The following is a 27,933-nucleotide window of genomic DNA, read 5'->3' as shown; positions in this document are numbered from 1 at the left end:
ATGGATTGAAGTTGTTCCTCTAACTATTATCACAGGCAAAAAAATTGCCTTCTTTATCTTGAATTACATCATCTATTGCTATGACATTCTTATTTCCATTATTACTGATAATGGGAGACCTTTCAAGATTCGGGATGGAAAATAAATTTGTGATAGATTCCATATCCAGCATAGATTTTCCACACCATACTACCCCTAAGGAAATGTTCAAGTTGAGGAATCTAACAAAACTATCTTGAAAATCTTGAAAAGGATAGGACAGTCAATGACGCTAGTCGAGATTGGCATGTTTAGTTAAATATTTCTTTGTGGTCCTATTGTACTAGCACCCACACACCCCCTAGAGCCACACCATATTCCCTTGTCTATGGATCTAAATCAATCTTACACATCCTAGATGAAGAATAACGAGTAGCCAGACTCCAAGAGTTGGAGTTGCTAGATGAATGTCATCAACATGCTTTTGATGACCTAAAATCTTATTAAAAAAGAATGTCAAGAAGCTAAAACCACAAAGTAAAGCCAAGGATGTTTCACATTGGAGATCTATAATTGAAGGAGAATCCACACAATCAGCAAGATCGTGAGAAGAAAGGGAAGTTTGAACCGAATTGGCTAGGTCCTTTTGTCATCGTATTTGTCGCAGGAAGTGATTGAAAAAGGATCATCGAGAACATTTTGAAATTGCATAAGAAAATGATTCTCTTGATTATTTTATGAAAAAAATACTTAGGACATCTTGGTTCAATTATACCTTGATGCTTGTATTTACTTGCAATATCAAAATCCATGTAAGCAATTCTCAGGTCATCATGGTCTAATTATGCCATCAATGTTTGTACTAACTTACAATATTTTGTTGGGAAAATTGTGTCTCAACCTTGCATTTACATAATGTTAATATTTATAATAAGTTTTTATTTGAGCACAAAATGGTGTGAAATTCTCCCCAAAGCTTCTGGTTGGCTAGATAAGTATTCTGGTAAAGTTACGTCGCAAGATCACAACTAGTTTTGAAGATATTAAATTTTCCATTTTGGAGGGGTCTAATGAAAGGTTTAAATTTGATTTTGAGGAATTTAGAGGCCCCAAAATGCCCTAAAAAGTGGGTGTAAATGGTGTGGCAGTTTACAAGGAAATAGATAACTTCACGAGTTTTTCAGCGCTTCAAACGGTTCGTCAATCGGACACACGATTCACAAGTTATGGCCTCCAGAAGTTTGTACTCCTGAAATAGGAAATGTATTAGACACACAAATGAGTTGTAAAAGGGAGGGACACGCTTTGATATGTGTTGTTGTTGGTATTTGGTATGTTTTTTTCATTGATGTCAACACCTACTAAAACTTTAGTACTTTGGAGATCCAGCAACATTCACCGGCAAACAAGTGACTTTTGCATAGTCACCGGTATATGGTATACCGGCAGGAAATAATGATCACCGACACTTGGAATGACTTGGAAAACACTTGGTAATGTCAAAGACATTATTTGGATATCTTATCTTGGAGAATTTTTTATTGGTATATTCGTATTTGCATATTTGTTGTTACCGGCAAATAGGTCCAGGGTTACACTGACAGGTTTATCTTTTCCAGATCAGCATGGCACACTATGGAGATGATTAATTATTGTTGTAAATGCATTAAGCTAACATGTTCAATCAGTTATTGCACCGGATATTGTATTATTTGTAAAATGATTTTATTGTAATATCTTGTAGAGCCAACCTACTAAAATTGGTCTTAGGTTATGGTATAAATGTAAGGTCTTAATTGTAAGATCGAGTGTAGAGAGTGGAAAAAGGTTTTGTGTGAAGGTATATGCGAGATTTAGCAGAGCTATACATGCAGACATCATTTCAAGGTGAAGCTAGGTTTTTGTGAAAGCATATCAGAACTACATCGGTACCGAATCCAGCATATGAAGATGTTATTTTGTGCAGTACATTCTTATTGGATTTAACCATCCAACTGTAGTCAATGTGACTCCCATTTGTGTTTGAGCAGTGAGCTCTAGGTGCTTGGCCTTTCTACATGTGCAGACCCCATTTATGTACACTTACTATCTGCAGTAGTATCATCTGATTGTGGGTAAGGTTTCCCACCATGGTTTTTCCCCTTACAGGGTTTCCACGTACAAACATTGGTGTTATGTGTTGTGGATGATTTTGTCTTTTAGCTTCATGCATTAATCTTTACCGGTATTATATCTATCTGTTAAATTTGTCCACCGGTATAGCAGATAGTTTCACCGGTATTAAGCAGTAATTTGATTAATTTGTTTTTGATTTAATATTCTGAGACAACTAATTCACTTCCCCCCCCTCTCAGCTGTCTCTGGGACCTAACAATTGGTATCAGAGCCTAGTCCCCTTTTGCAGAAGTTTAACAACTTGAGGAGATCCAATGTCTACTAACTATTTCAGGAAGAACAATCCTAAGCTTGATGGAACCAACTATGGTATATGGAAGATCAGAATGGAGACACATCTGAATTGCATTGGAAAGGACATCTGGGAGGTTACAAAGAATGGTTATACTGCTACTACTCTTGGTCAGCTTAATCCACCTACCTTAGGTAAAGATGAAGAAAATGATTGCAAAGCAAGAGAAGCACTTTTGAGCGCATTAACAGATCAGCAAATCATGGGATTATCTGATAGATCAACTACTAAAGCTATTTGGGATCATTTGGAAACATTGAATGAAGGATATTCCATAGTCAAAATTGCAAAACTTGAAAGCTTTCGGGTCAGGTATGAAAATCTAAAAATGGAAGAAGATGAAAGAATTTATGCTTTTATGGAAAGAGTTAATGAAATTGTTTTGGGTATTAAATGTTGTGGAGGAACTTTAAGTGAAGATGAAATTGTTTCAAAAGTTTTAAGAGGATTGCCACCAGCATATAAAATGAAGGGTACTGCTATAAATGAGTTAAGAACAATGCCTAATACATCAGTAACTAGGGATACATTGATTGGAAAACTTTCAGCCTTTGAAATTGAGGAATTTGGTCTTGTTGCTACTGTAAAGATAGATTTAGCCTTTAAAGCATCAACATCATCTGCATCATCATTTGACAAATCTGATTGGAAAGCCTTTTATGCAAGAGAACTTGAGGAAAGTAGGAAATAAAATGAAGAACTTGAAGAACTTGAAGCACTATTTGCAAGAAAAATGCCTAAAGGTCCAGTTAGAAGTAAGTATGAAGGTAAAGCACCCTTTAAATGTTTTAACTGTAATAAGATTGGTCATATGGCTTCAAGATGCCCTAAGAGACATGCTAGACTAAGAGAAGAAGCTAGAAGAACATACAAGCCTAATCCTGAATATCAAAGATACAGATTTAAGAAGAACAAAGACAAATCTTGTTATGTAGCTGATGAAGGAGTGACTGATGATTCTGGTGATGATCCAATAGACAATGGATGGGTTTTTGTTGCTATAATAGAAGACCAACCGGCACCTATAGTCCAACTGGTAGAGCAGGCCTTGGTAGTTAAAATTGAAGTAAAAGATGAATGGATCATTGATTCTGGATGCTCGCATCATATGACAGGAGATAAAGGTAAATTCTTGAACTTTCAAGAATATAATGGTGGCTTAGTAAGATTTGGAGATGACAAAGCTTGTCAGATCAAAGGTAAGGGTTCAATATCTTTTGATGGTAAGCATAACACTGACAATGTCTACTATGTTGAAGGTTTAAAGCATAATCTTTTGAGTGTTGGTCAATTAGCTGAGAAAGGATTTCAGTTACAATTTAAGAATGGAAAATGCAAAATCATGAACAAAACTGGTTTAGAAATTGCAACCGGTAATCAGACTAGAGGTAATATCTTTCATTTGAATAACAGTGAAAAGACCTGCTTGATTGCACACATTGATGAAAGTTGGCTATGGCATAAAAGACTCTGTCATGTAAACTTTGATTGTATGGTAAAAATTAGTACTACTAAGGCAGTTAGAGATTTACCTAAAATAGTCAAACCTCACAATACAATATGTAAGGAATGTCAATTTGGAAAGCAAGCTAGAGCTAGTTTCAAAAGTATTCTAGAAAAATCCAATCATGCTCTTGATTTAGTTCATACTGATTTATGTGGTCCAGCTAGAACTAAAAGCTTACAAGGTGATAGATATTTCATGCTAATCATTGATGATTATTCTAGAATGTGTTGGGTTACTTTTCTCAGAGAAAAATTAGAAGCACTTGGAAAGTTTAAATTATTCAAAGCAATGGTTGAAAATGAAACCGGGAAGAAAATCAAATGTTTAAGATCGGATCAAGGAGGTGAATTTACATCTAAGGAATTTAATGCATTTTGTGAAGTGAATGGAATCAGAAGACAGCTATCAGCACCTCAGACACCATAGAAAAATGGAGTTGTTGAAAGGAAAAATAGAACTATCTTGGATGCAGCCAGAAGTATGTTATCAAAACCAAACTTGTCACATGTATATTAGAGAGAGGCAGTAAGTTCAACGGTCTATACATTCAACAAAGTTCACATCAAAGGTGAAACCAATAAGACCCCTCATGAACTATGGTTTGGTATTACTCCTACTCTTAAATATTTCAGAATATTTAGAAGTAAATGCTACATTAGAAGAGATGAGTATATTGGAAAATTTGATCCTAGAAGTGATGAAGGAATATTTCTTGGTTATTCATCTAAGAGTAAAGCATATAGATGTTTTAACAAGAGATTGCAGAAAATTGTTGAGAGTACAAATGTAAAGATTGATGAACAATTCAAAGGAACTTCAAGGTATATAGATTCTGAACTGGCAATAGAAATTCTAACAATTGAACCTACACTGAATCCACCGGTACAGAGTGAAGATCCAGTTACACCGGTATCATCTGAAAATTCCACTATGACTGAAGAACTACAACAAACAAAGACACCCTGGTATGTAAGATTGAATCATTCTGAAGATCAGATAATTGGAAACAAATACAAAGGAGTTATGACAAGAGGAAGATTGGCAAACGAAGAGGTATGTCTTATTTCTCAAATTGAACCATCATCAATTAATGAGGCATGTGAAGATAAATATTGGACTAAAGCTATGGAAGAAGAATTAGAGCAAATTGAGAAAAATAACACTTGGACATTAGTTCCCCGGCCTAAAGATAAAAATGTAATTGGAACAAAATGGGTATTTAGAAACAAACTAAATTAAGATGGTAAGGTTATCAGAAATAAAGCAAGACTAGTGTGTAAGGGATATTCTTAAAAGGAAGGAGTTGACTATAATGAAACCTCTGCACCGGTAGCCAGAATTGAGGCAGTTAGATTATTTTTGACTTTTGCAGCACACAGGAATTACAAAGTATATCAGATGGATATTAAATGTGCATTTCTGAATGGAGATCTTGAGGAGGAAGTTTACATTGAACAACTTGATGGATTTTCTTTGACAGATGACAAAGATATGGTTTGCAGGTTAAGAAAAGCTTTGTATGGATTGAAGCAAGCTCCAAGAGCTTGGTATGCAAGACTAGATAAGTATCCTTTGAAGATTGTTTTTTCTAAAGGTAACGATGACAGTAATCTATACTATAAAGTAACTAATGATGACATCTTGGCTATAGAAGTTTTTGTCGATGATATAGTATTTGGAGGAGAAGATGGATTTTGTAAAGACTTTTCTATTAAAATGCAGCAGGAATTTGAAATGTCTATGATTGGTGAAATAAGATTCTTTTTAGGATTACAGATATCTCAAACTAACAAAGGTATATTCTTGAGTCAATCAAAATACTTAAAAGAGTTACTAAAGAAATTTGGGATGGAGAACTCTAAACCGGTAAGCACACCCATGACTACAAATGAAAAATTATCTTTAAGAGATGAATCTACACCTATTAATCCAACAAGGTACAAATCTATGATAGTAGGTTTACTGTATTTGACACAAACCAGACCTGATATCATGAATGCAGTATGTATTGTTTCAAGGTTTCAGAGCAATCCTAGAGAAAATCATGAATCAGCAGTAAAAAGGATTTTTTGGTACTTACAAGGCATTGCAAATCTTGGATTATGGTATCCTAGAAATGAAAACTTTGACCTATGTGCATACACATATGCAAATTGGGTAGGAGATGTGGATGATAGAAAAATCACCACCAGCAGAGCATTTTTTCTTGGAAGCGGACTAGTTTCTTGGTTGAGTAAGAAACAGAGTTGTACATCTTTATCAACAACAAAATCAGAATATGTTGCAGCAACAACTAACTGTACACAAGTACTTTGGCTCAAACAAATGTTGAAAGATTTAAAGGTAAAATGCAAGGAACCTATAACTATCTATTGTGATAATACAACAGCAATTGATATATCTAAGAATCTGGTACTACATTCTAAAACAAAAAATGTTTCAATCAAACTGAATTTTCTAATGGAAAAAGTTGAAGCAAAAGAAATAAAACTGGTTTATGTGAATACTAAAGAACAACTTGCAGATATTTTCACTAAACCTTTGCCTAAGGAGACCTTTGAATATCTTAGAGATCGGCTTGGGGTCATACCCCCATCGGTAGACACTTAGAGAGTTGATGTCTGTCATCAACCGATAGAATTAACAGAGATATATTCTTACTTTGGCTTTGATGAGGAAGCTACTTCTCAAAGGGAGTAGTTGGTATATTGAATTGGTTGGTATTTTATATATGGACCTGATTTTGTTGTAACTTTGGCATTTGATGTTTAAGGGGGAGAGATATCTATGGAAAAACATATTATCTCTTGGGAAGAGATTGGTACAGAAAAACATAAAGAAAACACATGTTACCCTCAGGGGGAGAGATTGTTACTTTGGGGAGATTGTTGGTTTTTGTATTTGGCATTTCTGTTTTGGCACTTTGATGGTTTTTCCATCTTGTGTTGCCATCAATGCCAAAGGGGGAGATTGTTGGTACTTTGGTATGGTTTTGTCATTGATGTCAACACCTACTAAAACTCCAGTACTTTGGAGATCCAACAACATTCACCAGCAAACAAGTGACTTTTGCACAGTCACCGGTATATGGTACACTGGCAGGAAATAATGATCACCGGCACTTGGAATGACTTGGAAAACACTTGGTAATGTCAAAGACATTGTTTGGATATCTTATCTTGGAGAATTGTTTATTGGCATATTCGTATTTGCATATTTGTTGTTACCAGCAAATAGGTCCAGGATTACACCGGCAGGTTTATCTTTTCCAGATCAACATGGCACGCTATGGAGATGATTAATTATTGTTGTAAATGCATTAAGCCGACATGTTCAATCGATTATTGCACCGGATATTGTATTATTTGTAAAATGATTTTATTGTAATATCTTGTAGAGTCGACCTACTAAAATTGGTCTTAGGTTATGGTATAAATGTAAGGTCTTAATTGTAAGATCGAGTGTAGAGAGTGGAAAAAGGTTTTGTGCGAAGGTATATGAGAGATTTAGCAGAGCTATACATGCAGACATGATTTGAAGGTGAAGCTAGGTTTTTGTGAAAGCATATCAGAACTACACCGGTACTGAATCTAGCATATGAAGATGCTATTTTGTGCAGTACATTCTTATTGGATTTAACCATCCAACTATAGTCAGTGTGACTCCCATTTGTGTTTGAGCAGTGAGATCTAGGCACTTGGCCTTTCTGCATGTGCAGACCCCATTTATGTACACTTACTATCTGCAGTAGTATCATCTGATTGTGGGTAAGGTTTCCCATCGTGGTTTTTCCTCTTATAGGGTTTCCACGTACAAACATTGGTGTTATGTGTTGTGGATGATTTTTTCTTTTAGTTTCATGTATTAATCTTTACCAGTATTATATCTATCTGTTAAATTTGTCCACCGGTATAGCAGACAGTTTCACCGGTATTAAGTAGTAATTTGATTAAGTTGTTTTTTATTTAATATTCTGAGACAACTAATTCACCCCCCGCCCCCCTCTTAGTTGTCTCTGGGACCTAACAATTGTAACACATCATAGGACATCTAGAAGGGAGATAATGTTGGCTACACCTTATTGGGTGGTTTTAGTGTTATTGTGAGGATTCGAGTAACACTGAGAGGGGCGGTGTGAATCAGTGATAACAATAAACTGCAATATTTCACCAATCTGAAAACACATCACCAAAAACAATTCATAACTATTACCGGTAGCTACTTAAACATTCTTCAAATCAGATTTACCAAAACATTACCAATAGCTACTTAAGTGTTCATCATTAAGAAAATATAGTAAAGACATCAAATGAACAACTCAATAATCCATGCACAACATGAACACAAAGATTTTTCACATGGAAACCCAAATGGGAAAAACCACGGTGGGAATTGGTACTTACAAAATATTTGCACTCTTTTGGAATGCATCCTTTTAAAGGCCTAGCCCGGTTAGGAGCTTTACAATAATGCCCGGTTAAGAGAAGACCATGTTAGGAGTCACCCAATGAAGGGATTTTAACCTCAGCTCTATCAGGAGCTCTACCTTGTTAGGAGTAACATTGCCAAAGGATTTAAACCCAAGTTAATGAGCCACCTGGTGAAGGGATTTACAAGATCAAGCCTGTTAGGACCTACATGGTTAAGGAATTTTAATATTGTTCCAACTATTAGGAAACAATAGATAAATGATCTGATCAATGCACTCTCTGTTTGCTAATACAGATCCTTGTCAACTCCAATCTGCTCCACTCATGTAGACATCTCAATCTGGTTCGACACACTCTCCTTCTCTGATCACCAACACACTAAACCTTCTCAAACTCGACCTAAATACACTTTACAATTAGGTCGGTTACAAAAACCTAACAAAATTCAAAATACATTCAATCTATATCATAGATCATATTAGATCATTACAAATAATTACAATTCATCATATAGATCATTACAACAAATTTCAAGACAATTATAGCTATTGAATGATCATAAAACATCACCGCACATAGATCTGATAAGTTGTCAAACCCTTATCACATTCTGCTAAGAACTTCATTGTTTCCCAAGAAATTTTCTCCTTTTACATATTCAAATGCAATCTTATCATCACACATGGTTTCTGACACGTCGCCACTAACTTATGAACATGATAAGATTCACCTCCAAACCATAAATCATCACTGGTCAAAGATCTTGATACCGGTTCTCAAACCCTAGTTGAATATACAACAGTCAATAACAAAAATAACTTCCGGCTCTCCAAACATGATGTGGTTCATGTCATAGACTCATTACAATGTCATAAGCATACATTTTAAACCGCAACACCTAACTCAACATGGATCTCTACCGCAATCATCTCCTTCACTATTCCTACTTATCGGTTCACTGTCAACTTAGCAAACATTCCATTACCGGACAGGCTAGATAACTTAGATAACTTAGATGATATACCAAACATAAACAAACCTAGACAAACATGGTTGCCATCAATGACAACACAAATAACTAATCATCATATCATAATTATATCATCACCAACAGTCCTTTACTGGTACATCATCATCTCAATCAGCTATGCCAATATGCCAACATTTAGCCCATGGTTTTGTAATACCATTTGACGGTTTTTTGTATTGTATCTCCTATATATGAGGTGCATGAGATAGAGGTTGTGTGTAAGGGTCTTATGGCTATTGATTTACCTCTGAATCTTTGATTAGTGGTACTCCTGTGAAGGGCTTGCTCTGCAAGTATATTGTAAGTTGTTTTGATTGTTGAATAATATATTGGGCTGCTTTTGGAGTGTGGAGTATTTCTCACGAAAGGGTTTTCCCCACGTAAATCACTATGTTATGGTTTGAATGTTATTATATCTATTTCTATTTTCTATAATTGTTGTAAAGATCTATAAAAAAAATTCATTACTCTCCTCTCAAGATTAGTGTAGGAAGTTGTTCCGCTACTTAACTTCCTTACAATTTTAAAGGCTCAATGATGATAAAAAGCATGAGAAAATGGCCAACCAAATGACAATATTGTATTAATTATTTTTTGCATGTTTAAGATAGATTGCATCTTATTGTGTCTTGCATAAGCATTTTATTCATATCCTACATTACTTTTCCAAGGCTTGAGATTTTAAAGTGATTTTTTCTCTATTATTAAGGGATTGAGTACATTGGACATTAATAAAAACAACCTGTTCATCTTCAAGGCATTCCATTTCATATCATTTTATTTCTAGTCCATTGCATTTCATCATTGTAATTATTCATGATGGGTGTTTCCTTTCATTAATCATCATATTCATTCATCATTTTATTATGTTCTCTTTGCATATAATTGCTTTCAATTAAGCATTGCATTAGTCATTTTTGTATATAGTCACATTCATTTAATCATTGCATTTAGTTACATTTTAATTCATTTCAGGTCATTGCATCATTATATACTCTCATCATTGTATATTAAGTCATTCATTTAGTTAATACATACATTTCATATATCATTCCAATGCATCATCACATTTTTGGTAAAACATTGCATTCCATTTATCATTGCACTATACACATCATTACATCATTTCACATTTCAGTGTATTCCATTAATCATTACATAGCATCATATTTCAATTCATTTCAAATCATTCTCATTGTACATAATGAAATAATACGTGCATAAACATCAATCATCAAGTGTTAATAGAAATCTCACATCATACATCATATTATCGCATCATATATTAAGTCATCAACATTGCATCATTTTCATATACACATCAATCACAACATAGATCATTAACAACATCATTATTGTAAAAATCATCATCATGCATCTCATCAAGTGAACATCACATATGGCATCATAGGTTGCATAAACATCATACATATCATAATCCAAGATCATAAACATCACATCATAGGACTATGCATGTATCCATTATATAAGTCAGATAAAACATGTAAAGTAAATGCATCCATCATGTAAATAATGCACAACCACAACATAAAGCATATAGATGACATCTCTCAATAGTCTCTGCTACATCTCATATACTCAAAAAATAATCAATGTCCAGTTTACAATAATATCGCATAATATGAGAGATACATAAAAAAATGATAGGAATCATACGGTCTCTGAATGAGTATGTGTATACATAAAAAAAAGCACATGAATCTAAGTTGTGCTCCCTCCAGACATTGTTGGCCTAGCACCTGAACCTCTTGTTGCTCCCCCGGATGGCCCAATATCTGGATATCTACCTGAGGGATCTCTACGAGGTGGCCCAGTAACACCCATGTTCTCTCTATACATGATAGACTTCATCCATATCTCATCCCAAAAACCTATGCATATCTAGGGGCACACTAACCAATAGGAATGATATCCTCATATAAATTCCGATAATACTCAGCCTCCTTGGCTGACTACTAGATCTCTTGAATAGTCTCTCCTGTAATGGTCCTATCAGTGGTCCTCTCTAATCTATCGGCAAGCACCTCAATGCATCCATAGCACTCAATCATTGAATCTCTTTGGGCCTATGCCTAAGTGAGTTGACCCTATGCCTGAGCAAGTTGAGCCTATGCCTGTATAAGCTAACCCTGTAACTACTATACTAGAGACTGCAAGGTAGCTATTTGTGCCTGTTGCTGATGCGAAGGCACTCTGATCTCAATCTTCTACTGTGTTGCTTGTTGTTGCACTGGATCTTGACTAGGGGCATCTTCCCTACCTGTATCCTATGTAGGAGGTTTCAAGGATCTCCTCCTCTAGCAACCCTAGTCTTTCACTCACTCGGTTGCTCCCCTACGCTCTTTGTTGACCAGAGTCATTGACACCACCTCTACCACCTCCACCATATACACCATCACCACCATCACCCCCACCATCTCCATCGACATCGTCTCCACCATTGTCTCCACCCCTCCTTCATCTATGTCCCCTCTAATATGGTTTATCATCATTATCAAATGGAGGCATCAACTCATTAGGATAATATGGCCTCAGAACTACATGCATTGTGAAATAATGGGAGTACTCTAGAGTCATCCCTCCACCTATAATACCTAGTAAGTAATCTCATACCTGAGCTGCAAGTGAAAAATACTCAGTACATGTTGTCTTATAAGACATCGTAAGGCCCCAATCTACTACATCTTGTTGTCTTTGTGCATACAACACAACACCATGTGGGAATTTATGGACTCGACCATATTGTTGAAACACTCTGGTATGAATAAACCGCTCAATAATAAATGGTGTCCATCCAATAAGATAATGGGAGGTAAAAACATATGGCATCTCAATATCATTGTCGGTCCAAGTCTCACAATCTAAGTAGGGTCTCCATGTGACTGTCCAAATCATTTAAGACTTGCCTCCAATACTCCAATTTTCCTAGTTTATGTTGGACAACAATACCTGCATATGCATAGACATAGGGTCTCCCTATTGGTTGATCTCTCTCAACCAAGGGGTGAATAACATGTATATGCTCCCACACCCATATCAGAAGCAATGTCACTCTAGCTAATACACTAGAAGCACAAAGGTATACCACTTGATGTAAGTCATGATATAAATGCGCTAACATGCAAGAGCCCCATGCATATCGAGTACCCTCTGTGATCATGGTCTCCAGCACTCGACACCAACCAACTGACAATCTCTTTGACTTATGGTCAGGACATAGAAATCCTACAACAAATCCAGCTAACATAGAAGGAAATGACTTGTAACGTTCAAGCATCTCCTACCAAGGGATCTCATAACCATTGATCTCTGCATCCTGGAAGATCCTCTGAAGGGCCTCAATACCTCACTCTCTTCCTGATCATACATCACTAACTCTCCTATCACTAGAATCCGCAAAATCATGTAGACATCCTCAGGTGTCACTGTCATCTCGCAGGTAGGTAAGTGAAATGTGTTGTGGTCACTATGCCACCTCTTAGCTACCGCAGTCAATAAACCCATGTTTATCCTATACTAGGGCATCTCTAATAGGGAAGACAGTCCACATACACCAATAATATCAAGATCTTCCTACACTAGATGGGGTATCATCTGCCAAGTCTTCGGTATCACTCCCAAGATTGCAGTACTCCTAAATCCTCCTATAACATGACATATCATAGTGTCAACATTCGATCAATCAACTTATCTATCAATTTAATTAGCTCATGCGAGATTTGAATCAATCTTGTTGAGTTCCTATCATTGACTCTCATTAATCATGAGGTCAATAATCATCTATCCCATCAAACATTAACATGACGAAAGTTGAAAAATGATTGAAAAATATCAAAAAGGAGGAAGAAAAATCAAATTTCTAACTTTTGGGTGTAGATGTGCTAAATTGTGCAATCTATGCGCCAAAAAAATGCATGCATGTGCTAAAAAACTCCATGCACTAATCTGTGCATCAAATGCACTAATTTGTGCATCAAATGTGCTAAAATGGGGTATGTGCTAAAGGACTTTCCCTATGCATGACAAAAATTCCCTATGCGCTAGAAAACTAAACTTGTATGCTAAAACACACATTGTATACGCTAAAACGTCTAAAAAAATGCTTTAAAAAAAGTGCAAAAATTTACAAAATTTAATGACAAAAGAGAGTTGAAGTACATACCAATGGTCCATACATTGGAGAACGCTCGAATTGTCGAACCCACTCAAATCTATGAGTGTGGTAGGGGATTTCCATTTTGCCTCTAAGCTCACTTCTAGAAACAAAATGCACAAATGAACTCTAAATGATTTGCTTTTTCAACTTTTACACTATTAATGGATGGAGGGGTAATTAAGTGGAATCTTATTTTCCACTTTCTAAATTAATTTTCTATGCAACATACATTTATCGAGAGACGAATCATTCAAAATCCAGAAAATTTAAAAATCTTCAAAACTTCCAAAAAAAATCATTAAAATTTAAAAAATAATAAAAAATACTATGATTCGTCTCCTGAGGGGACATGGGCACATTATTAAACGATGATCAAGGTCTGGGGTGAAATCAAAATTTTTATTAGCATCTGGGGCACCAAGCGAATTTTTCTTTGAGCCAACGTGTCATAAACGCATTGCTTTAAAAAGGGGCAAAATGTATACATTGAAAATTGGCCTGGAGATAATTAATTAAATATGAGTTATTTAATTAATGGATCCTTAATTCTTCTACTTATAACAATTTATTTATATAGTTCATTTTTCCAAAATTCTTACCATCATAAATCATTTTCTCCATTTGCCTAATTAAATGAGCCAATTTAATTAATTTGTCTTATTTAATTATCCCCTTCCACTTAATTTGAATTTTTAAATTCAAATTTGTCACATGTTTCCTAACCTAAACTACCCTCCTAACTTTCCAACCTACCATCTAACCTTGGGTTGAACCAACCTTATCCCTTCAAACTACCCCTATCCTAACCTCCTATGGAGTCTCTCTCCCCTCATAAGGACACATGGCATCCTGGCCACATGTTCTCCCCCTCCATGCTACTTTCCCTCTTGTAGGACAGGTGTGGCATTTGTTGGAGATTCCCTTGCCACTTGTCCTTCCAAGAATGGCAAGTGTCATATTTCCCCAAGTCTTTCCTAACCTCTTCATCTCTCACCGTCCATCTCTCCAAGATGAATCTAGACCATTGAATCCTGTCACCTAGGCTCATACCTTGGAAAAGCTATAAATATCCCCATTTTTCATTCATGGAAGGATCCTTAATCCTTAATCTTGCATTCTTAAACTTTGCATACATATTGAGCATAGCAGCATCCATAGTTTGTGCATTTAGCATAGTGTTTATTTGATTATAGCATAGCAATCATGTTAATCTAGAATCATGATCATTCATCTCATTTTCATTTAGACTATAGGATCATAGTATAGCATACTCGTTCTTCAGGTTGTCATCTTAGAGGTCCATGTTGTTGAGAGCCAATCAATAGACCAACAAGGTCCTTGGAGATAGAGGACAATGGGATGCCATTAGGGAGTTCTCTTTCACTTTGTTTCTTGATTACCTCCTTAACATAATGTCTCATTGGTGTGTTAGGTGTTTTAATTGATTAATTCACATTCCTAGCATACAAGAGGCAATAAAGAGGACTTCATTTTCTCCTTATTTTCCCTTTGTTTTTCTTGATTGTTTTCTTTAACATGCAATTGTTATAGTTAATGAATTATTCTTTGATTTTAAAAGGAACTTCTATTTTGCGTTCTTTACCTTTACAATCATAATAAATGTCCTTTAGAATGACAACATAATTTTCAAGTTTCAAGTATTTGACTTGAAAATAGGTACATATGTATCTCTTTTTCACTTTCACAATGTTCTCTTCACAAGCATATTTTAGACATTGATGTATCATATAAGGTATCATATTTAATCATTTAACTAAGGTATGCCTAATGAAATACAAAATCTAGCCAATCAAGGAATAATATGGAAAAAATCATTAAGCTCCTTAACTCCTATGTCAAAAGGAAAGATGATACTCTTGAAAGTGCCCATAAGAATGTCATTGGTTCTGTTTAGAGCAACATGTAACTATGTATAAATATCTAATACATACATACATGTGTGTGTGTGTGTGTGTGTGTGTGTGTGTACATATCCACACACACACACACATATACATATAATTCTTGTATGTGTATCTTATACTAATTGCCTAGATCAATGTGAATACCTTCACATTGTTGACTATGAAGAAAATGGGATCTCCTATAAAATGAAATAATCAAAGGTAGATAAGGAGGTGAAACTTTATGAGTAATAAGCATAAGTGTATTTGTAGAAGTAAAGGAATAAGAATAAAATGCTTTGTATCCATGAGATCTTTATTCATATACAAGTATACAAATAGAATAAGTAGGATGCTTTAATACCTATGAGTGTTCAATATTGTTAGATTGTGTATGCAATGGAAAACAACAACTATTTTCCATTTTTTTTAGTGACCAACCAAAAAAAAATCCCCCATCATTCACACCAACATGCATCACATTATTACCCATGAAATCTACAAAAAAAAATAAAAAATCTCAATCATGTGCAACAATATGCATCACATTATTATCAATGAGATCTGCATTTTTTTCTCAAATATAATATAAATACGTATATGTATGGTGTCCATCAACTCAACGTATATTGTAGAAGGATAATTCATTATAGCTCTTTGATATTCCTATAGAGTAATCCAATAAATTTATGGAATTAAGGATGACCAAATTATTAGGAAGGTTTGAAGAACTCTATCCAATGATTTTCTCATATTTGTAGATTTTCTAGGCCCTTAATGTTTAAATGATATAAAATTAGATGTAGTAGACATTTGATTGGAACTAGATTTAGATTCTTTCTTGTCATTTCTTTTTTAAATTGTATTATCCTTTTGATATTTTGAAGGGTTGACGGAAGTGGCAAGGCGAGGGTGCATAATTACAACCATTAGATTCAAATAGTTAAAGTTACAGATTGTTTACATGCACACACAAGTTCTACCACATAAATATTGGAAGCTAATTTAAAACTCATTAATAAAAATGTTGAAAGAAAACTTTTAACCATACAAATGACAGTTTCCACATAACCCAATTGAGAAATCAAGCAAATAAACACTTTGAATCCATATGCAAAGAATAGACAACATACCCATTGAAGATAACAAAATATATACCTTGGGAAAATCCTCAAGAGGTAAAAGATTAGTCTCCAAAAGCATCTATCATCCATGTATTATCAACAATCCAACATTCTAATACACCATTCAAGCTTTCGAAATCTCAACCATTAACAAGCACTCCGCGTGAAGAAGCATGTAACCACACATCTCATGCCATGCTTCCAACCTCTACAAATGTTAACCTCACTTATCCAAACAACTACGTTGTGGTTTCTTTTATAGAAACAAGCCCCCACAAAACCACCAATTGGTATTACATCAAAAACATGTGCTAAAACCATGGTCTCCTTACCCCATTGACCCCACAACTAATATTGGATACTTTATTAATATACTTTGCTCAATATTAAATAAATACAATATAATATCCTAATGTTACAATACAACTCATCAAATGGCCGCAAGAAGATTTCTAAGGAATATCTACATGTTACACGTGCATGTGCAACTCACATAATAAAATAAAATATTACAATTATAAAAATTATTATTCAAGGTGCACAATGCCTATTTTCCCAATACATATTATGGGAATATTTAGTTAAACTAGTTGATTTTTAGTCATTAATAGACATGTTATGTCTTTGGGAAAAATTACTTACATTAGTAAACTTTGTTATTAAGCCCATATTGACACATAAGGGTTGTAACAAATTGGTGGCTCTCTCATCAAAACAATTGATATGAACATAAGCTAAGGATAAGAAGTATTCAAGTGCATATAGCTTTACCTAGGTTCATGGAAATAATCTAGGTAAGACTCTATCTTCATATGCAATATCTAGGCATGTATCATTGAAAGCTTCTAGGTGAACATTGTCATATCCCAACTCATAATGTTTAATTTATGATGTCAATTAATCATGTTTATGATGTTTCTATTGATTAAATTATGGAAATGATGCAATAAATATGAGAATTTAATTTATATTATTATTGTTATGCTGATCCAAGCTACTAATAAGGAAAGTGAGTGTGAATGTGTGCATGCTCATTAAAGGTGGGAACATGGTTGAGGTAGAGGCGACCTAGCCTTCTCGTTATAAGTGGCGTGAGAGAGAAATCCTACACACACCACATAGACATGAAGTGCATTTAAGACTTTAAATGTTTCTTAATGAATTAAATAAGCTATGAAAGTTAGTAATTTGTTTTCAATATCCATGTTGACATAAGTTTTGTCTTCTTTTTCAATATTGTTTATTTAGTAAAAAATTATAAGATATTATTATATTTGACTAAATTATTATTTAATTAGTAACATAAAAATTACATCTTTAATTTAGAAGATATTTTTCTATTTATTTTATGATGATATATATTTTGACTAAATTATTGATTTATTAATAATATTAAAATCTAGATATTTTATTAGAAAAAAAATTCATAAAATTAATATATATTTAATTATTTATTTATTTTTAATATTTATTTTAATTAATTTATTATTTTATTCTAATATTGAAATTACATATTTTACTTAGACATGTTATCTTATATTATTAATATATTAATTATAAATTAAATAATCTCTATTTAAATTGTATTATATGAAATGTCTTCACTCATTTTTATGCATGAAATTTTTCTTGATGCTTAAATTCAATCTCCATTTATATATGAACTATTCTGAATTCCATATTTCAAATTCATATTTAGCTATTTAGATCTAGAATTGGTAGCCCGTAGTGTTAATAAACACATTTAGGAGGTTGCTATAGAAATATTATCCTTTAGATCTAGTTCAACATCCTTGGTTAGATTGACGATTCACCAATCAAACCAAATGTAATTTTTGACATCTTGTTGATGCTATACTCTTTTAGTGATGTGATGAATAACGCAACTCACAGTATTTAGGTTTAGATGATGAATAATAATTTAAGATTTTATTTTTTGAAAATAGTTGTGACAACCTACATGTCTTTAATATATAGTATTTTGACCATTGTAACAATCACATTAGCGAACATTGTGGCATGCTAGCCACTATTAAGCTACATGTCTTTAATATATAGTATTTTGACCATTGTATTATATGAAATATCTTCACTCATTTTTATCTCCATTTATACATGAACTATTCTGAATTCCATATTTCAAATTCATATTTAGCTATTTAGATCTAGAATTGGTAGCCCGTAGTGTTAATAAACACATTTAGGAGGTTGCTATAGAAATATTATCCTTTAGATCTAGTTCAACATCCTTGGTTAGATTGAAGATTCACCAATCAAGCCAAATGTAATTTTTGACATCTTGTTGATGCTATACTCTTTTAGTGATGTGATGAATAACACAACTCACAGTATTCAGGTTGATGAATAATTTAAGATTTTTTTTTTTGAAAATAGTTGTTACAACCTACGTGTCCTAAATATATAGTATTTTGACCATTGTAACAATCACATTAGCGAACATTGTGGCATGCTAGCCACTATTAAAATATTTATTATTTTATAATAGTGGTATGGGCTAGGAACTCTTATGTGGGGAGCTTTTCCATTTCTTTAAAACAATTAGTATTTTTAGCTAAGCATGCTTATTGATTACATGAAGTAAGGTGGGATTAAAATTCACTTATACACAAGCTGCATACAAAATTTATATTTATTTGAATTTATATTTACCTTTAGTTGTATTAGAAGATCTACTAGATTTAGGAGAAGGCTCAACATAAGTGATAATTAGTCATTTACAATGTTCAGTATATTGGTTAATGGTTAGTTTAAGGAAATTACTCTTCATACATATAGATACATGATAGTCAAATCCTCTATAATTAGAACTCTTAAGTAATGAAATCGTGTATTCTCTATGAATGGGAAAAAATATTAGAATCTCTAGAGACTAGAGACTTCCTAGCTTGGAAGCTCCCTTTTAAAGTCTGGGTGTGAACTTACATTTGGACATTTTTGGTATAGCCTAATGGTTTTTGATTAAGATAAACAGGCTTTACAGGGATCCAAAACCCAAATCCATACAAAAAATTAAAAGATTAAAAAAGTAGCAAACCAATCCAAAAAGAACAACTAAACAACAACAAAAACAAGGGAGAAACCCCATAGCACCACAACCAACAACGATATCAAGACTAAGCACTAGTAGCACAAACAGGAAAAAACTAAACCAAAGAATGTATGAGCTCAGAGTTCTTCTGTATCATATTCTTATTAATCTCCTCGAGCTCTTCCATTATAAATCTCATTGCACTTATCTCCTGATTTTTGCTCCTCGAATTGATAGAGGGTCCAGTTGTAACCTACGAATCCGCCCCTTGCAAACTTGAATCCAGATTCTTCTTTTTCAACTTAGCCACTAAAGGCAGGACAGTGATAATTGGCTAGGCTCTTTGGACATACATCATCTCCTTAACCTTTCTCAAACCTTCTACGCTACTGCTCATAGCTTTTTTACTTATCTCAACCAATTTCCTTAGGTTGCCCTTAATCTCCTCCATACTTTTTTCCAGCTGAACAATCCTAGACTCATGTTTTGTTTTCATACCTTTGACATCCTTAGTGAATTTTTGGGTCATTTTGAGAAGCTTATCGGTCTTGTCTAGCATAGGATTCTTAGTAAAAGTATTAATTATATCTTTAATGCCTTCCTATAAAAGATGAATTTCATTGCTAACCCAATAAAAGCATTTTTCCTGACCATTAGTGGTGTTTGCCAAGAGCACCTCAAAGTCCCTGTCAATTTTATTCTCTCCTAGGTCCACTTGGTCCACATTGAAAGGGATGTCGAATTTTAATTTCTTCTTTGACTTTACCCTTTGATTCCCATGTTTTCCCCAATTTTGTCTTTTTCGAACACGACAGACCCAACCCTCAAGGCTTACCCCAATTTTGTTTTTTTCGAACATGGCAGACCCAACCCTTGAGTATGCAAGGATTTTAAACTTACTAGCAGCCATTCTAGGGTGTTTATTTCTTCTACTGCCAAATGCTGGTAGGGCAGTTTTGCAAATCAAGGATCAGCTTTCCACTTCCCTGTTAGCAAATTACATGTGAAATAATCTGCAAAATCTGTAATATTATAGTAGTGATGATTTGTCATATTATATTGTCTAGTGTTAATCTCTCATTTTCTATTGTCTACTGATTTTGTCAATTTTCTTTGAGACTGACTTTTAATTTCTCAATATTTTTTGAGATTGACTTGTAAAATTTAATAGCAAACAGAGTCCAATAAGATTGGAATATTATTATTATTGATCCATTGAGAGGTAACAATAGTCAAAATCTTCAAGCCACATAGGCAACAGATATTAATCTCCTATAATAAGTGACCATAAAAACTTTGAGGAAGGATGAATCACAGTGAAACCGAGTACTGCTTTAAGTAAATGACCAGGTATTCCATTTTCCATAAGAATGTTTAGAAATGCTCTTATATAATGAATGATATGGTAGATCAGCACAAAAAGAATTAAGGAAAAAGACCTGACTTACTAGCCTGTATATGTACTTTCATTCTGAAGGTACATATTGTCACAAATGAGATTGGAACATTGACAAGTTGAGCATGATTGTTCTGTACTTCACAGATATTTTAGAATCTTGAATTGATCAAGATTTAAATCATATCTGTTTGGATAAAAAGCAATGCTTTAGGCAGAATTGCAGAGCATCCCAATATTTTTAGAACTTGTCTTTAATGATAGCTTAGATTTACACATTCTTTGTAAACAGGAGCTTAGTGAGATACAATTTATTGGCTTTCAAATGCCATATCAGTCTTTAGGAACAATTTGAACCCTTAATTGTTGAATTTATTTATACTGCAGCTTAAAAAATGGTGTTTGACAAAATTGGATTGAGTCTCAAAGATAGTAAAATAGATGAGATTAAAGACTTTTATAATGAATAAATTGTAAAAATTTCCATTCTTTAAGAAAATAAGTAGAGACTCTTTTTCTTGATAAGGATAGAGACGGGTCATTTATTTAAATTTTACAAGCAATGGGAATGGCCTTGGATTATTTGCCCCCCATAATTAACAAATGAATGGGACCAAGTATTCACCAAACGAATTTCCTTCTTGAGTACATAATGGCTCAAATGAGAATTTAGTTTTGACATCTTCATCTTGACTCATGTATAGTTTACATCTTTCTATCAAATTTTGCACCTGCAAGATAGTCAATAAAGCAAGAAAACAATGGATTAAGAGAAATTAATGTCATTGTATTGCACAATCTAACTTCATCCCAGCTGTGCATTGTAAATTGAATTTCATAGTACACAAGTAATTGAAAACTACAAACCTCTAACTTGGCCTCTTCTGACAATAACTGTAAATGGCAAACTAAAAATACTTTTCACAAAAGATAATTATGATTTAAAGCCAAAAATCTAGGGTAGATAGATTCCATAGATTCCTTACTTAAACCTTGAATATCTTCACACAATACTTTTTTGGTTTCGCTGCATGAACTAGGATCTGAACCTGATTTGGTCACAGGAATTTTACTTGGCTCCTTTGACACTTGATCTTCTGGCTCTTCTGCAAATTCTAATATTTATATTTGTTCTGCACTTTCTTGAAAAAACTTGTAAAAGCAATAAGATGTATTTCAAGACATTTAAATTGAATGCCATTAGAAGTAACTAAAGCAAGAAACTTTCAAATACAATGCCACATACATATTATGAATCTTATATGATCATATTAGTGCATGCATTTCGATATTTGCTGAAAGGGCTTATCTTACACAGATAATTCTTCTAGATCCAGCCTATGAAAATTTTAAATTTAATTTTTCTGAGCTTTATGATTTTATCTATCAAATATCAAGAAAAAGCTAAAGAATACTTTAGGGTAGAAAGAGAGGGAATAGAAGAAAAATATTAATGTGGATTAGAATCTCATCTAAGGGAAATACCACTAAGACCAGAGCTTGTAAATCCGACATAAACAAAAATTAGTACAAGCTAGAAACAGCCCATAAGGCTAGCACATGAAAGCTGAAAATGCATCCTTCTGCTACATAATTGGTGAAGTTTTTGTACGGATAATGTCAGAGTTCAAACAAATAATAAATGAGAGTAATGGAGTGTTCGAAAGATTGTTTGCACAAGCAATCCTCTCTTATTTTATTGACCAACTTGTCAGAAAATGAACATTGTACAGATTAGATTTGATTCCAGTTTTCTCTAACTGGTTGCATTTGAACATTGCAAATATAACATTTTGTTTGTAATGAACTAATTCTACGTGATCAAATTCTATCCAGTAAGCAATCGCTTATCACTTGAAGGTGTTTATTTTTTGGTGGATGGAGTTTATAAAATATTCTTGTAATCATTAGGATAATGAGTGGATTACATGCAAGGATTTTAGAAGGCATTTCATTCACCTAGATACATATTCTTAACCGAATTTTCTTAACCGCAAATATAATAATTAATTTTCGCTGTTTAAACCTATCTCATGCTTCAGTGAGTAGCTTAATCGGGTAAAATATTTATCCTCGCATAATCACTGTCAGATGAATACACTACATTCCTTCCACGGGTCAATCATATAAAATGTACAATAGTTCTAGTTATAAAATGTACAGACATATACATATATAAAGGATACTAACTTCTAAACCTAAGAATTGTGAGATCGATCATTCACATTGGTATGCCTAGTATGAATACCAAAAAGAAGTTTGAAGCCCACATCCTTCAAGCTTGGGTTACCAGCAACTTAAAATTTGGCAATATCTAAATGAAATTCTAGGGCATGGTTAACTTAAGGGATTTCAATCCTTCGGAAATTTAGATGGAAAATTCATTTGATTATAAGCAAGTTTCATCACTCACTTCTTCGAAACTAGATCTTCATCACTATATAAAGTGGGAGAATACAAACTGTATATGACAAAGAGAAGTACACCATACTTATCTAGAAATAAAAACTTCAATCGATTGATAGATGCACCACATAAGTTGCCCACTGCCTCATTATACCTAAAAGAAGAAGAAAGAGTAGAAACTGAAGTGCACTATATATCAATGATATAATCTTTTGCTGAGTAAAATATTTGCTTTAATTAACCTATGTAAGTCTTTAAGATCTTATTCCCACAAGTTGTTCATTTGTATAATCTTACAGTGGTCTAGAGATGGGATTTTTTTTTAAAGAATCTTCTTCGCAAATGTACTCAATCTGAAGTCGCACTATAAAGAATGAAATTGCTAAACCCTAGGCTATACCATTCAACAAATCAAAAAGTTCTCTATAGTGGTAACTAACATTAACTCATACTACTTAGCTTAGAATGGAACTGCTAAACCATAAGATGCAATATTCAATAAAGATAATGGCATAAACTAAATTCCAGCTTTGAGAATTGTACCTTCAAAGGCTGCATTCACTATGTTGGCTTTGTGCCATTCAAGCAAAATTTCTGACCCTAAATTTCTCCAACATATTGACTGCAAAGTCCTCTGCCTGCAATATGCCTTCAATTTTTATGCACTACAAAGTTAATGATATAAATGACGATGAATCAACTTCCCACAATAGATACTAAAAGCACCAACAGAATCCCAACTCTTACAATTCACTTAAGATTTAATATTGCGAAGTGATAACTAAAATGCAAACCAGAACCTAATTTTTTTGGGAAGAAATAGAAGAAGGAATAAAAAAGAAAGCAAGGACTCTGCCTTTCAAATCATTTATAAGAATGATATAAAAAGTGTTGGAATTGCGGTGGCCGAGATTTTCAACCGTGTTCCTGAGAATTCATAGCCAAAGCACAAAAAAAGACTTTTTACAAGGAGAGAGACAAAAAATCCCCCGAAAACAAGGAGGATTTGTTATGCACTACATTTTGTTTCACAGAAGAGGCAATACAAGAGCCGAACCAACGAAGTGGGGGCTTTGAGCTGGTTTGTTGCGGTGGCTGCTATGTTTTGGAGGTGTATAATGAAAGCTCAGGAGGTGCCAGAGCAAAAAGTCATGAATTTTTGAGTTCTGTTGATTGCAGCCTCCCTTGCTTCCAACTTTTCTGTGGGTGTGGTGTAGATTACAGCTGGCATATTCATCAATGCCCACATCCAACCTACATGCAAAGATGAAAAAACCCAAATCACCAACTGCTCATTTCCACAATTCTTGCTCTGCAGCCTCCTGCGCATACGAGTACTCCAAGACCAGTCGCTGCAAAACAACACCCTCCAGAAAATCTGAACCCCTCTGTAAATAGCTAATTTTTAAAATGCAAGGAAAAAATAAAACAAGTCAGAATTTGAAGTCTTTGGAATGTCAAATAAGGGATTAGATTATGGATTGATTGTGCAAAAGAATGCCATTAATTTCTTTTAATCCATTATTTTCTTGTTCTATTGACTATCTTGCAGGTGCAAAATTTGATAGAAACATGTTTACAACTAACTATGCATGAGTCAAGATGAAGATGAAAAAACAAATAACATAAGAGAAAAATGGAGATAATAGTCAGATAATACAGCAGTTGCATAAATTTCAAGTACTAACAATGTCATTGCCTGTTGTGATTCATATCTAGATATTCATGCAATTACATAATCGTTTTGCTGCCATGGTCTTGCCTACTTTGATTAACAAACAATAGAGCGATAGAATGGCAGAACATACGAATTACCAAAAAACCTTGATGTGCAAGGACATGAAAAAATGAAAACTAAAACCATGGGGGTTAATCTAATCTCAGTGTTTGGCATGAGATTGAAAACGTTTAGAGAATTGTCATTAAGACAAACAGTTTGCATGCATTCTATGGAAGAGTTTTCAGACTTAAATATTTGGTGATACTTTGCTGATCTAAAAGTAATGAATAGAAAGAATTGCTGATATCAACCAAATTCAATATGTACTTACTCAAATAGCTGTTTAAACAAAGTACAAAATGGTCTAATTTCTGACCTTATGAGCAGAGTTAAACCCTCATTACAGAGTTTTACATTGTACATACCTTCCAGTTATTCAAATAGTTGTTTAAACAAAGCACAAAATGGTCTGATTTCTGACCTAATGAGAAGACTTAAACCCTCATTACAGAGGTTTACATTGTGCATACCTTCCAGAAACAATCTGAGTTAATATTCAGCCACTAGGAACCTTGAAAAAGTCTGCACCCCTAACACTACACTTTCAGACCTTATAGATCTGTTGTAACAATTCATCTTGTAAATAAAGTTTGGTTCAAGGGATGCTCAAAAAACACAACTACAAAATGAAATACATTTTGGCTTCTCATAACATTTAACACATTTAATAATTTTTTCAAAAGCCTCTAGTAAAACCTGTTCGATGTACAAAATATTCACTATATCAAGAACTCGTGCCTATGAACTACATTAATTTATTTCGAGTCACTTGAAACTAAATTTAGTTTCTCCTACAGACATCTTGTAAATGAAGAACCAAACAATGTTTTTTCCAACATCACTATAATCTTCAAAAATCTAGTAAGACAAATTTTATCAAAAAGCTACCGAACATTAGCTTCAAAAATCTAGTGATAGGATTGCCCGGGCAGCAAACAGTTTAATCACTATTTAATGTTTTATGCCTTCGCTATAATTCCATGCGAGGCAGGAACTAATAAAGGAAAGGAGCATCCATGGGGGCAAACATAGTCTTAATTTTAACTTAGATAAACTAAGTGTTCCACGTGGTTAAAAAACAAGAAAAGGAATTATTAAAGGAAAAATGAGTGGAAAGGGATAAAAAGAGAGAGATATAAACTTCATTATATCATAAGTTTTAAGATAAAGAAATGGAAATCCAAATTTAAGATATGATATAAGTTAAATATCTAAGGTCACGGGTTTTAAAGGATATGGATCTACTACAACTAAAATTAAATACAACTGGTTCACAAGGACTATCACAAACTAACAACTAGTAAATGGATTAGATTGTTGGTATTTGGAGTATGCATTAAATTTCTCCTTCTCAGAGATGGACCTTGAGAGAAGAACCACTTTTATTCCGATTTTTATCAGTACCTTTTAGTTTAGTTTTAGTGATTTACTATGTTTTGCATTGAACAAAGATGAAATATAAAAAAGAATAGCAAAGAATAGCAGTTCAAAAGGGAACTGCAATAGAAGAAGATATGATAAAATATAGAAATGCTTCACAATATACAATGTTAATAGATGAGTCAAAGTGTATAGTAACAAAGATATATCATATACAATGTGAATAACAAACCAAAAAAACTAGCAAATTAAAATAGAAAACAGTACAGTCAGTAGCTGAACAAGAATTAGACTTGTAGTTTAAAAAGTTCAGTATCTCGCATTTTGATGTTTTCCACAAGCTTGAGTTTCTCAAACATAAATTGACTTGTATGAAATTTAAAGATTTTTTGAAGTTGTCTAGAACATTCAACATCCCCTTCATGCAATTGCACTAGCTAATATTTAATTTCCTACAAATGCTTTTTGTAAGAGCATCCTTTAATTGTAAATAAAAAGAGACAAGTTGTAACATAATGCCACAGTAAAATTGTAGTATTTATATTTCCTAATGAATAATGTGATTCAAAAACACATCTAAACATCTACTTTTTCATACATGTAGCAAAAAAGTTTGTCTCATTGAATCAATGACCACATTCCTATGAAACCCAACACCAAAACTAGCTTCTTTCATCCCCAAAACATGATAAAAAGTAGTAGGAGAATAATCAAGTATTGTGTTCTATTTCTTTTTGGTCCAATAGAATTCCCCCAAAATATGTATTTTGCTCTCAAAACATTGACAAATAGGACACTTGACAACCTAAATCTTTTAAAATTTCAATCTATCCCCAAGTTCCAACTGGCAATTTAAAATGTAAGTTTTTCCATGTCAAAATTTGAGCATTTTCCTTAGCTCTAGACCTCCATATTTGAGCACTTAGCTTTCCCTACTTCTTCTCTTTAAAATTACAACCCCATTTGTTGTTAAGCCTGGCATTTAAATACATGTTTGAAAGGAGCTTTAAATAAACAAATTTGAAGGTAAACAACAAAAGGGGGATTTCCCAAGCCAAACCCAATCTTTGAAGACATTACATTGCAAAGGAGTGTGTAATTTCATAAGAAGATCCGAAGGAACCAAAAATTTCACAAAAGAGATAAACCCTTTAGAACTATTTTTTAAACTAAGGAATATTTGGACTCTTTTCCAATCAATTGGCTCTAGTGAGCCGAAGTCCCAAATATCAAAAAATTATTGCACAACTTTCTTGAAAAAATAATGACCTTGTTTACGAAAGACAATCACTAGGGGTTGCCCA

At 33.6% G+C, this 27,933-nt stretch overlaps 1 long non-coding RNA gene across 2 annotated transcripts; it reads right to left on the bottom strand.

Moving 5' to 3' along the window:
* Positions 1 to 21,562: 21,562 nt before the first annotated feature.
* Positions 21,563 to 26,296, bottom strand: LOC131047935 (uncharacterized). 2 transcript variants are annotated; one of them, XR_009106320.1, is made up of 2 exons: positions 24,013 to 26,296; positions 21,563 to 23,623 (listed from the first exon to the last, which is right to left on the bottom strand). It is a non-coding gene; the product is annotated as an uncharacterized LOC131047935 (long non-coding RNA). The 2 variants fall into 2 exon arrangements; XR_009106321.1 differs by having other exon boundaries at positions 21,563 to 22,169.
* Positions 26,297 to 27,933: the final 1,637 nt, after the last annotated feature.

The sequence above is a fragment of the Cryptomeria japonica genome, chromosome 3, assembly GCF_030272615.1.
Source record: "Cryptomeria japonica chromosome 3, Sugi_1.0, whole genome shotgun sequence".
NCBI classification, from domain to species: domain Eukaryota; kingdom Viridiplantae; phylum Streptophyta; class Pinopsida; order Cupressales; family Cupressaceae; genus Cryptomeria; species Cryptomeria japonica.
This window is presented reverse-complemented; position numbering and strand designations above follow the sequence as displayed.